This window comes from Canis lupus, chromosome 34, assembly GCF_011100685.1.
Source record: "Canis lupus familiaris isolate Mischka breed German Shepherd chromosome 34, alternate assembly UU_Cfam_GSD_1.0, whole genome shotgun sequence".
NCBI lineage: Eukaryota > Metazoa > Chordata > Mammalia > Carnivora > Canidae > Canis > Canis lupus.
Window position 1 is genome coordinate 14,533,069 of NC_049255.1, and position 13,194 is coordinate 14,546,262.

Sequence of the window (13,194 nt, forward strand, 5' to 3'; positions counted from 1 at the left end):
GTTGTTGTTGCAGAAATTTGACTTGCTGATCTTAAAACTTATGTGGAAATTCCAAGGATGTCAAATGAAAATTTTGAAACTGAAGAACAAAGTAAATGTAGGACTTATGCTTTCAAAATTTGTTATAAGGCTACAATAATCAAGACAGTGTGGCACTGGCAGAAATATAGACATATAGATCAATGGGACAGAATTGGGAGTAAATACAAACCCTTATGTTTATGGTCAATTGATTTTGGACAAAGATACCAAGGCAATTCAATGGGGGAGAGGACTGTCTTTTTAACAAATGTTGCTAAGACAATTGGATATCCATATACACAAAAATTAATTTAAAAAGGATTTGATCCTAAATGTAAAAGCCAAAATTATAAAACGTCTAGGAGAAAATATTTGTGACCTTCAGTCCAGTAAATAATATAGATACAATATCAAAGTGATGACCAATAAAACAATAAATTGATAAATGAGACTTTATGAACATTAAAAACTTTTGCACTTCAGAAAGGTGAAAGAAAATGTAAAGACAAGGCACCTGGGTGGCTCAGGAGATGAGTGTCTGCCTTCGGCTCAGGTCATGATCCCAGGGTCCTGGGATTGAGTCCTGCATCAGGCTCCCTGTGGAAAGCCTGCTTCTCCCTCTGCCTATGTCTCTGCCTCTCTCTCTCTGTGTCTCTCATGAATAAATAAATAAAATCATTTAAAAAAAGAAAATGAAAAGACAAATCACAAAATGAAGAAATATTTTCAAATCATGTATCATATAAATAATTCATATCCAGAATATATAAGAAATCATAAAATTCAATAATAGAATACAGCAGCTGAATTAAAACAAGAGTTGAATAAATCATTAAAGATACATAAGTGTCTAATAAACATGAAAAATATACTTAACATTATTTTCCATTAGGGAAATGCAAACTGTAACCAAAATGAGATATTTCTTTACCCTGGCAAACATTAATCCTTTTACTATATCCATAGTTTGCCTTTTCCAGAATGCTGTATAATTAGAATCACGTATGATGTAGCCTTTTCGGATTGCAGTCTTTCACTAGGTAATATATACATTTAGGGTTTCTCCATATCTTTTCATGGCTTGATAGTTTTTTTGTTGTTGTTGTTTTTTGTTTTTTTTTTTAAGCAATGGATAATATTCCATTGTTTGGATGTGCCACTGTTTATTTAGTCGTCTGCTAAAGTACATCTCAATTGCCTTCTAGTTTGGGTAATTAATTAATTAATTATTCATAATTATGAATAAAGCTGCTATAAACATCTATGTGCAGGTTTTTGTGTAGACCTAAGTTTTCAGCTCATTTGAGTGAATGCCAAAGAGCTGATTGTTGGCTTGTATGAACAGTTTTTTTTTTTAATTCTAATTCCTTTGAACATACAGTATTATATTAGTTTCCGGTGTATAATATAGTGATTCAACAATTCTATATATTACAAAGTGCTCATAATGATAAATGTACTCTTAATTCCCTTCATCTATTTCATCCATCCCCCCAATCTCCCCTCTGGTAACCATTAGTTTGTTCTCTATAGTTAAGAGTCTGGTTTTTTGTTTGTCTCTTTTCTTCTTTGTTCATTTGTTTCTTAAATTCCTCATGACTGAAATTCACATAGTTTTTGTCTTTCTCTGAGTTATTTCAGTTAACATTATATCCTCTAAATCGATCCATGTTGTGGCAAATGGCAAGATTTCAATCTTTTTATAGGTGAGTAATATTCCATCATATAACTATACCACATCTTTTTCCATTCATCTGTCAGTGGACACTTGGGCTGCTTCCACAATTTGACTATTGTAAATAATGCTGCAATAAATGTAGGGATGTATATATCTTTTTGAATTAGTGTTTTCATATTCTTTGGGTACTCAGTAGTGTAATTTCTGGATCATATGGTAATTCTATTTCTAACTTTTTGAGGAACCTTCATACTGTCTTCCACAGTGGCTGTACCAGTTTTCATCCCCACTGACAATGTGTTTCTTTTTTCCACATCCTCACCAACACTTGTATCCTGTGTTTTTTATTTTAGCCATTCTGACAGCTGTGAGGCAAGATCTCATTGTAGTTTTGATTTGCATTTCCCTAATGATGAGGTGATGTTGAACATCTTCTCGTATGTCTTTTGGCCATCTGTCTTTGGAGAAATGTCTGTTGAAGTCTTTTGCCCATTTTTTAATTTGATTTTTTTTATGTTGAGTTGTATAAGTTCTTTATATATTTTGGATACTAACCTCTTATTGGATATATCATTTGCAAATATCTTCTCCCATTCGGTAGGTTGTCTTTTAGTTTTGTTGACTGTTTGCTTTGCTCTACGTAAGTTTTTATTTTGATATATTCCCTATAGTTTATTTTTGCTTTTTGTTTCCATTGTCTCAGGAGATATATCTAGCAAAATGTTGGTATGGTTGATGTCAGAGAAATTCCTGCCTGTGCCGTCTTCTAGGATTTTTATGTTTTCAGGTATGACATTTAGGTCTTTGGTCCATCTTGATTTTATTTTTGTGTATGGTGTGAGAAAGTGGTTTAGTTTCAATCTTTTGCATGTAGCTGTCCAGTTTCCCCAATACCCTTTGTTGAAGAGACTTTTTCCCATTGCATATTCTTGCCTCCTTTGTCAAAGATTAATTGACTAAAGAAGTATGAGTTTATTTCAGAGCTTTCTATTCTGTTCCATTGATCTATGTGTCTATTTTTTTTGTGCCAGTACTATACTGTTTTGCTTTCTATAGCTATGTAATGTATCTTGAAATCTGGGATTGTGATAACTCCAGTTTTGTGCTTTTTTTTTTTTTTTTTTTGAGGTTGCTTTGGCTTTTCAGGGTTTTTTTGTGGTTCTCTACTAATTTAAGATTATTCTAGTTCTGTGAAAAATGCAATGGTATTTTGATAAGGATCACATTAAATCTGTAGATTGCTTTGGGTAGTATAGACATTTTAACAATATTTGTTTTTCCAATTCATGAGCACGGACTATCTTTCCATTTAATTGTGTCATTTTCAGTTTCTTTCATTAGTGTTTTATAGTTGTTGCCTGTGTTCTCTAGTATTTTGATGGATTCTCATCTCACATTTAGATCTTTCATCCATTTTGAGTTTATCTTTGTGTACAATGTAAGAGAATGGTCCAGTTTCATTCTTCTGCACTTGAGTGTTCAATTTTCCCAACACCATTCATTGAAGAGACTGTCCTTTTCCAGTGGATTCTTTCCTGCTTTGTCAAAGATGAGTTGACCATAGGGTTGAGGGTTCATTTCTGGGTTCTCTATTCTGTTGCATTGACCTATGTATCTATTTTTGTGTCAGTACCATACTGTCTTGACAATCACAGCTTTGTAATACAGCTTGAAGTCAGGCATTATGATGCCCCTGGATTTGGTTTTCTTTTTCATTATTCCCCTGGTTATTTGGGGTCTTTTCTGATTCCATACAAATCTTAATATTATTTGTTCCAACTCTATGAAGAAAGTCCATGGTATTTTTATAGGGATTGCATTGAATGTGTAAATTGCCCTGGGTAGCATAAACATTTTCACAATATTAATTCTTCCAATCCATGAGCATGGAATGTTTTTCCATCTCTTGACATATTTCTCTATTTCTTTCATAAGTGTTCTGAAATTTTTGGAGTATAGTTCCTAACCTCTTTGGTTAGGTTTATTCCTAGGTATCTTATGGTTTAGGGTACAATTGTAAGTGGGATTGACTCCTTATTTTCTCTTTCTCCAGTCTCATTGTTAGTGTATAGAAATGCCATTGATTTCTGTGCATTGATTTTGTATCCTGCCACATTGCTGAAATGCTGTATGAGTTCTAGCAATCTTGGGGGGAGTCTTTTGGGTTTTCTTTTTTTTTTTAAAGATTTTATTTATTTATTCATGATAGTCACAGAGAGAGAGAGAGAGAGAGGCAGAGACACAGGCAGAGCGAGAAGCAGGCTCCATGCAGGGAGCCCAACGTGGGATTCGATCCCGGATCTTCAGGATCGTGCCCTGGGCCAAAGGCAGGCGCCAAACCGCTGCACCACCCAGGGATCCCTCTTTTGGGTTTTCTATATAGTAACATGTCATCTGCAAAGAGGGAGAGTTTGACTTCTTCTTTGACAATTTGAATGCCTTTTATTTCTTTTTGTTATCTGATTGCTGAGGCTAGGACTTCTAGTACTATGTTGATTAATAGTGGTGAGAGTGGACATCCCTGTCATGTTCCTGATCTCAGGGGAAATGCTCCCAATATTTCCCCATTGAGAATGGTATTCACAGTGGGCTTTTCATAGCTGGCTTTCATGATATTGAGGAATATTCCCTCTATCCCTACACATTAAGTTTTAATCAGGAATAGATGCTGTATTTTGTTGAATGCTTTCTCTGCATCTATTGGGAGGATCGTATGGTTTTGTCTTTTCTTTTATTGGCCAGATATATCACGTTGATTGTTTTATGAATGTTGAACCACCCTTGCATCCCAAAGATAAATACCACTTGGTCATGGTGAATGTTCCTCTTAATGTACTGTTAGAGTCTATTGACTAGTATCTTAGTGAGAATTATTGCATCCATGTTCATCAGGGATATAGGTCTGTAATTTTCCTTTTTGGTGGGGTCTTTGTTTGATTTTGGATCAAGGTAATGCTGGCCTCATAGAATGAGTTTGGAAGTATTTCCTCTATTTCTATCTTTTGAGACAGCATTAGTAGAATAGGTATTATTTCTTCTTTAAATGTTTGGTAGAATTCCCCTGGGAAGCCATCTGGCCCTGGACTTTTGTGTCTTGGGAGGTTTTTGATGAATGCTTCAATTTCCTTGCTGAGTATTAGCCTGTTCATATTTTATATTTCTTCCTGCTCCAGTTTTGGTAGTTTGTAGGTTTCCAGAAATGTATCCATGTCTTCCAGATTGCCTAATTTGTTGGCATATAATAGGTCATAATACATTTTTAAAATCATTTGTATTTCCTTGGTATTGCTTGTGATCTCTACTCTTTCATTCGTGATTTTATTGATTTGAGTCTTTTTTCTTTTTAATAAGGCTGGATAGGGGTTTATCTATCTTATTAATTCTTTCAAAGAATCAGCTTCTGGTTTCATTGACCTGGTCTATAGTTCTGCTGGTTTCCATTTCACTGCGTTCTACTCTAATCTTTATTGTTTCTCTTCCTCTGCTTGGTTTAGGCTTTATTTGCTGTTTTTTCTCCAGTTCTTTTAGGTGCAAGGTTAGCTTGTGTATTTGAGTTTTTTCCCTTTTTTGAGGGAGGCTTGTATTGCGATGTATTTCCCTCTTAGGACTGCTTTTGCTGTATCCCAAAGATTTTGAACAGTTGTACTTTCATTTTCATTAGTTTCCATGAATCTTTTTAATTATTCTCTAATTTCCTGGTTGACTCATTCATCTTTTAGTAGGATGCTCTTTAACCTCCACGTGTTTGAATTTCTTCCAAATTTCTTCTTGTGACTGAGTTCTAGTTTCAAAGCATTGTGGTCTGAACATATGCAGGGGGCAATCTCAGTCTTTTGGTATCAGTTAGATCTGATTTGTGATCCTGTACATGGTTTATTCTGAAGAAAGCTCCATGTGCACTTGAGAAGAATGTATATTCAGTTGCATTCGGATGGAAAGTTCTGTATATATCTGTGTCTAATCCATTTGGTCCAATGTATCATTCAAGGCCCTTGTTTCTTTGGTGATGTTTTGCCTTGAAGATCTGTCATTTGCTGAGAGTGCTGGTGTTGAAAATAAAAATCAATGTATTTTTATCTATGTATCTCTTTATTTTGGTTATTAATTGATTGATATACTTGACTGCTTCCACATTAGGGGCATAAATATTTGTAATTGTTAGGTCGTCTTCTTGGATAGACCCTTTAAGTACGATTTAGTGTCCCTCTTCATCTCTTAATATAGTCTTTGGTATAAAATCTAATTTATCTGACATGAGGATTTCTACCCCAGCTTTCTTTCGAGGACTATTTAAATGGTAAATTGTTCTCCACCCCCTCATTTTCAGTTTGGAGGTGTTCCTAGGTTTATTTATTTATTTATTTTAAAGATTTTATTTATTTATTCATGAGAATACACAGAGAGGAGAGAGAGAAGCAGAGACACAGGCAGAGGGAGAAGTAGGCTCCATTCAGGGAACCTGATGTGGGATTCGATCCCGGGTCTCTAGGATCACACCCTGGGCTACAGGCAGCGCTAAACCGCTGAGCCACCGGGACTGCCCTGTTCCTAGGTTTAAAATGAGTCTCTTGTAGACAGCATATAGATAGGTCTTGTTTTTTTTATCTAGTCAGATATCCTATGTCTTTTGATGGGATCATTCAGCCCATTCACATTCAGAGTAACTGTGGAAAGATATGAATTTAGTGCCTTAGTATTACCTATACAATCCTTGTTTCTATGGATTGTTTCTTTGGGCTCCCTCCTTCTCTTACAGAGTCCCCCTTAATATTTCTTGCAGAGCTGGTTTGGTGGTCACGTATTCTTTCAGTTTCTGCCTATCCTGGAAGCTCTTTATCTCTCCTTCTATTTTGAATGACAGCCTTGCTGCATAAAGTATTCTTGGCTGCATGTTTTTCTCATTTAGTATCCTGATTATATCATGCCAGCCCTTCCTGGCCTGCCAGCTCTCTGTGGATAAGTCCACTGTTATAGTCTGATAGTTCTCTCCATGTAAGTTAAGAATCTATTGTCTTGAGCTGCTTTAAGAGTTTTTCTCTTTATCTTTGAAATTTGCAAGCTTCACTGTTATATATCAGGGTGTTGATCAGTTTTTGTTGATTTTGAGGGGGGTCCTCTCTATCTTTTGTATATGAATGCCTCTTTCCTTCCCCAGATTTGGAAAGTTCTCAGCTATGATTTGTTCAAATATAATTTGTGGTCTCCTCTCTCTCTTCTCTACCTCTTCTGGAATCCCAGTAAGATGAGTATTATTCCTTCTCAAGCTATCATTTATTTCCTAACGCCTTTCCTTGTGAGTTCTTAATTGTTTTTCCTCAGCTTCCTTTCTTTCTGTCAACTTGTCTTCTATGTCACTCACTGTCTCTTCCACCTCATTAAACCTAGCAGTTACAGCATCCAATTTAGACTGCATCTCAGTTAAAGTATTTTTAATTGCTGCCTGATTAGATCTCAATTCTGCAGCCTGATTAGATTTCAATTCCAGAATCTCTAGAGTCCTTTATGCTTTTTTTTCAGAGCCACCAGTAATTTTATAATTGTACTTATGAATTGTATCTCTGACATGCTACTTAAATCCATATCAACTAGGTCTGTGGCAGAGAGTATTACTTTTGGTTCCTTCTTTTGTGGTAAGTTCTTCCTTCTAGTCATTTTGTCGAGTGCAGAATGGCTGTATGAGTGAGTAGAGTAAAAAATATAAGCCATGACCTAAGTAAAATATACCCTAGACGATTCCAAGGAGTTCAAAGACCAGAAAATAAAAGAAAAAGAACAAAAAAAAAATAAAACAAAATGACTGCAAAAGTGAAAAACAAATATAAAAAATAGTAAGAATTAAAAAGAAAAGAATGGGGAGGAAGTGAGGAAGTGGTGGTGGAGAGAGAATACAGTCTCACAGAGTGGACTTAGATGGTGATCCTCTTGGTTCTGGGTGTATTTGGTTCTGTATGTTAGAAGATGCTAAATTCCAAATTTATATAACCAGCAAAACCATATAGAGACCCAACATTGACCACAAAATAGGAAGGAAGAGAGAATATAGTCTCACAGAATGAACCAACACGGTGTTCCATGGTGTTTCACTTGGTTCTGGTGTTCTACTTGGTTCTGGGTGTATTATGGTCCATGAGTTAGAAGGTACTAACTTCCACCATTATAAAACAAAACAAGACAAAAAGAACAAGAAACAAAAAACAACCCACAACTCATATATCTACCAAAATTGAACTGGATATGTTTAAAGGAATTCAAAAGTGAAGACTATATCTAAGACATGTGATTGTAGAAATATGAAAGTCAAAAAATAAAAAGCTTAAAAACAAAGAGTTGGTAAAATATTGTAGTTAAGGCAAGAAAAGAGAATAAATATTGGAAAATGTTTAACCCAAAAGATAAACAGATTGTAAGGAAAAAACTTTTAGTTCTATATACTGTTTTCCCTTAGTCCTGGAGCTTTCCAATGCTGCTTGGTCAATAAACTTGCTCTTCCCTTGTTCTTCCAGCTGGTCTTCAGGGAAAGGGGCCTGCTGCACGGATTCTCAGGTGTCTGTGCCTGGGTAGAGATGCCCTGCCTCTTGCCAGGTGGCCTGGCTCAGTGTGAGCTATTTATCCTGTGAGGCCCTTGTTCCCTAGAGGCTGCAGCTCTCCCAGGGGAAAGGCAAAAAGAAAAAAAAATTAAAATGATGGCAGCCAGATCTCCAGCCCTGGAGCCAAGAGCTCCCCATGTGTACTGAAATGCCCTGTCTCAGTGCACACTGGCCTAGATCCTCTTGGGGGCAGGCATAGGGGCACTGATCTGCACAAATTGAAGGGTGCCCAGTGGCAGGAGAGTTATTGCTCTTCCATGCCCTCCCCAGTTTTCCCTGTCCAGAGGGAATGGAGGATAGCCAGCTTTGTCCACTTCGGTGCCCTGGGATTGAGGGCCCTGTGCTGCTGGACCCGGGCTCCCTGGGTCCACCTCTTCCAAAGGTAATGGAGAACAGCCTGCCTCCATCCGTTGCTGGGATCTAGGATAAAGAGAGTTCAGGTGCCAGCCCGGGCACTTGGCTGACTTCTCCCAGCTGCCCCGGAGGGTTGCAGCATTCCAGCCCTTACCTCAATCTGACCGTGTTGTGCAGTGAGCTCTTTTCTGGGTGCTCCTATTCTTACTATGTCTCTGGGAATATTGACACTTCACTGCCCCTTCGGCAATTCTGGCCTGTTTCTCCACTGAGAACTTTACAGTTGGGGAAGACTCTTTCAGGTGCAGATTTCTAAAGTTCCCAATTGTTTGCTGTGTTGCTTTCCTGCCCTTGCTTTCCATGGCTCCCCTCTCCTGCCTTTCCTCTTCTCCACCGTCTTCCTTGTCAGAAGCGATCACTTTTCTCTCTGTAGCATTCTAGCTGTTCTCTCTTTATAGCTCACGTTGGGTTCATAGGTGTTCAGGATGTTTTGAAAATTATCTAGGTTAAGTTTGGGGGACCAGATGAATCAAGGACTCCTACTCTTCTGCCATCTTGTCTCCTCCCTGCTGCTTCTTTAATAGTATACAGAAATACAATGGATTTTTTTTTTTGCATTGATTTTGTATCTTGTGACCTTACTGAATTTGTTTATCAGTTCTAGTAGCTTTTGGGTGGTGTCTTTAGGGTTTTCTATATATAGTATTGTGTCATCTGCAAATAGTGATAGTTTTACTTCTTCCTTATCAATTATTTCTTTTTCTGTTCTGATGGCTGTGGATAAGACTTCCAGTACTATGTTGTATAAAAGTGCTGAGTGGACATCCTTGTCTTGTTCCTTATCCTAAGGAGGAAGCTCTCAGTTTTTTACCATTGAGTATGATGTTCACTGTAGAGGTCTTTCATAGAAGGCCTTTATCATGTTGAGGCATGTTCCTTCTATACCTACTTTGTTGAGTTTTTTTTTTTTTTTGAGGGTTTTTTTTTTATCATGAATGAATGTTGTACTTTATCAGAAGCTTTTTCTGTATCTATTGAAATTATCATATGTTTTTTATCCTTTCTCTTATTGATATATCATGTTGAAGAATTGTCTTTTAAATGAAGGATAGTATGTTACTATTATTGCAGAAAAGATATGTGGATTTAAGAAGGAAGGGAGTTCAGTAAACTTTGAAGATTTATTTTTTTAAGGCTTTATTTATTTGACAGAGAGAGAGAGAGAGAGAGAGCGAGCACAAACAGGGGGAGCAGCAGGCAGTGTGAGAGGGAGAAGCCAGCTCCCTGTGGAACAGGGACCCCAGGAACATGACCTGAGCTGAAGGCAGATGCTTAACCCACTGAGCCACCCAGGTGCTCCAAAGGTTTAGTTTTAACATACATGCAGACAAGAAACAAGCCTAATTCAGAGAACGGGCTATAATAGTATGTGTGACTAAATGGATTTTCATTGTCTTTATCCATTCCAGCCATCAGAATTCTTTAAATTAAAATCTTATAAATATTTTTATTAAAATAGTATTACATGTTTACTTAGTAAAAAATGAAAGTCTTTCCCTACCAGCAATTATTTCAGTGTGCATATCCATTCTGCCATTTTATTTATTTATTTTTTTCATTCTGCCATTTTAATGCAGAAATAAAGGTGTATGTAATGTACATGGGTATTTAATATGATCAAGGTGTATACACATATGCAGTTCTGCTTCATCTCTTTAGTTTATCAACCTCCACATCACTACAAAGAGCTTCACCTAGATGAGTTCAAAAAAGAGATAACGACTTCCTTTGAAGCTTGAATAGCTGAAGTCAGAAATTGTTAAGAGGGTCTTACTAGTTTTTTTATTAACTGTCTAATTTTTCTATTTCCCTACTAGAATTGGAGTTGATGAGGCTGCCAGAAGCTTTGCTATTTTGTTTAATGCTGTATCTCTAGCATCTAAAATGGTAACACTCACAGCACCTAACACTGAATGCTTACTTTTTGTGTTTCATGCATTTTCTCTCACTAAATGCCTAAAAGAACTCTATAAAGTAGATACTATCCATATCACCATTTTATAGATTAGGACACTGATACACAGAGAGGTTGAGTTACTTGTCCCAAACCACACACTGTTAAGAGGTAGAGCCATGATTTGAGGCCAGGCAGTCTGATTAGTCCTCTGTTAACCACTGTGCTAGACAGACACTGAGCTAAAGAGTACAAGGTCAAGAAGAGACCTGCCTGGATCCAAAGAAGAAAAGTCTATATCACCTTCAGATCTTGTGCTTCTGGCTAGGTGCAGAAGCAGGGCACAGTGGGAGGAGTGAGTGCTTTTCTTTTCTGTATGTATGTATATGTGCATGTGAGATGGTTGTATTATAATAGGTGTGTGTGTGGTCTAGCATAGAGTGTAGTGGACTTCTGTGGTTTTTAACTTGCCCAGTACACCTTCCTCTCTTTTTTTGGTATTAGCCTCCCTTTTTCTTTGAAGATTCTTTCTCTCCTATTCTAACCAAAGCAAGCTGTCCTTGCTTATATGGGCCTATCAGAGCATTTCCCTGGGATTCTGATATACTAGAGTAGAATAAAGAAGCTGTTTCTTTCTTCTCCTGTGTAAGTGTATTTGGATTAGCACATCAACCTAGAATTCCATAAAGACAGCAAAGATTTTTTTCAAGATCGACTGAACTCAGGTTATGAAATAAAATTAGATGCTATTCACAATAGAATTATAAGCAAAGCTTTTATGCACTATACCATAGTAATTATGCTGTCTTTAATTTCCAGTATAATTTAAAGCACTAGGGAAAATACTTAAGGAAGTATGATTAATCTTCTCGTTCTGGAGGGATTCCTTTTCTTGCACTAAATTTCACTGGTCTTCTATGAGCTCTACAGTGTTTTTGTGTCTATGCTGGGACCAACTACTTCCTTTCATTAGAGCACTCCATCATTGTAGTAGGCTGAAATATGGCTCCCAAAGACATCAGGTACTAATCTCTGGAACTATTAAATAGTACCTTTTCTGGGAAAAAGGCCTTTGCAGATGTGATTAAGTTAAGAATCTTGAGATTCTTATTCACATTTATCTATGTGGGTCTTACATGCCATCATAAGTATCTTTAGAAGAGGGAGGCAGAGGAAGTTTTATACACAGAGAAGGCAGTGTGAAGACAGAGCAGAGCAAGATTCACAAGGCTGGCATTAGAAGATCAGAGTGATGTGGCCACAAGTCAAAGTGCTAGCAGCCACAAGAAGCTGGAAGAAGTAAGGAATGGATTCTTCACTAGAATCTCTGGAGAGAATGCAGCCATGCCAATGCCTTAATTTTTGGTCCAGTGATACTGATATCAGACTTCTGACCTCCAGAATTGCAGGGAATAAATATCTATTGTTTTAAGCCACCAAGTTTTTGGTATTTATGACAGCAGCTACAAGAAAGGTTATTTCCTGGTATTTCCTATTTATCTCAAATTCCTTTGAATTCAAAATCTTTATCAGTAGTATTACCAAGGTGGCTTTCATTTTCTCTAAAAATGTTTTGCAGAATGTTGGCTGCCTGCTTTATTTGTTGACTCACATGGTAGTACATGTTTTTCCTTCTTTCTCATCTTCTTTCTTTCTTTCCCTTGATCTTATCCAGGTGCTCTTTGTTATGGCCATCTGATGTTTTATTTTTTTTCTGTGTTGTCTGTCCTTCTGAGATAATCAGGAAAGTAGTATTCTTGTTCTTTTCGTAAAAAAAATAACCTTATTATTGGGTTCAAACCAATATGGATTTCCCTGATAAGAAATGTGAGCATCCCCCGTGGTTTCAAAGTCCTGACAGGTCTTGTTCCATCATTTTATGCTTATTACCATATAAGGTACACCTTCTTCTTGAGATGTCTTAAAATATTTTTATATACTTAGAAATGTCAAAAGAAAATTCAGAGAGCTTTAGTTGATATGAATATTTTATAGAGTGAGAAGCTAACTGCGAACAGAGAGACTTCAAACAGAAAGTGGTTGGAGCAAGGCTTTCAGTAGTTACTGCTCAATTTATGAAGCAGGAATGTGTAAGTACATTGTTTTCTCTCGTGATTGGTTACTAGAAACTCATTCCTTTTCATTGCATAATACAAGTGTTTATAGCTGATTATCTAGGAAACTGTAAGGTCATTCTATAAGGACATAAAAAAAAGCTTAAGTTTTGTTTCAGGTCAGACTCAGCATTTCAGGTAAGTCAGGACAGTGTTAAGTTGTGGTTATGTGATTATGAGTGGTTGGTCCAGTGGTATATATTAAAGAGAATATTTTGGTTTTCCTTTAACAGAAATTAATATGAGCATCTAGGATCAAAGTACCTAGGATTAAATATCAGCTCTTTTCTTAATTATGTGACCTTTTCTAAATTCAAATGCTTACTCTAATTGTTTACACCTTGGATCTTCTCATCTGTAAAGTGGAGAAAACAGGGACGCCTGGGTGGCTTAGCTGTTGAGCGTCTGCTTTTGGCTCAGGGCGTGATCCTGGAGTCCTAGGATCGAGTCCCACATCAGGTTCCCTGCATGGAGCCTGCTTCTCCC

At 36.9% G+C, this 13,194-nt stretch overlaps 1 protein-coding gene across 4 annotated transcripts in view; it reads left to right on the top strand.

Moving 5' to 3' along the window:
- The window catches only part of LOC119867493, a 680,463-nt gene that overhangs the window by 156,518 nt on the left and 510,751 nt on the right, over positions 1 to 13,194 (top strand). Inside the window, exon 1 of one of the 4 annotated variants that reach the window (XR_005383756.1) lies at positions 39 to 97. The exons of the other annotated variants lie outside the window; for them this stretch is intronic. The gene's annotated coding sequence lies outside the window, so the exon portion shown is untranslated. Of the gene's footprint in view, positions 1 to 38; positions 98 to 13,194 lie in introns of those variants that run through there. 4 annotated transcript variants of the gene reach the window in all.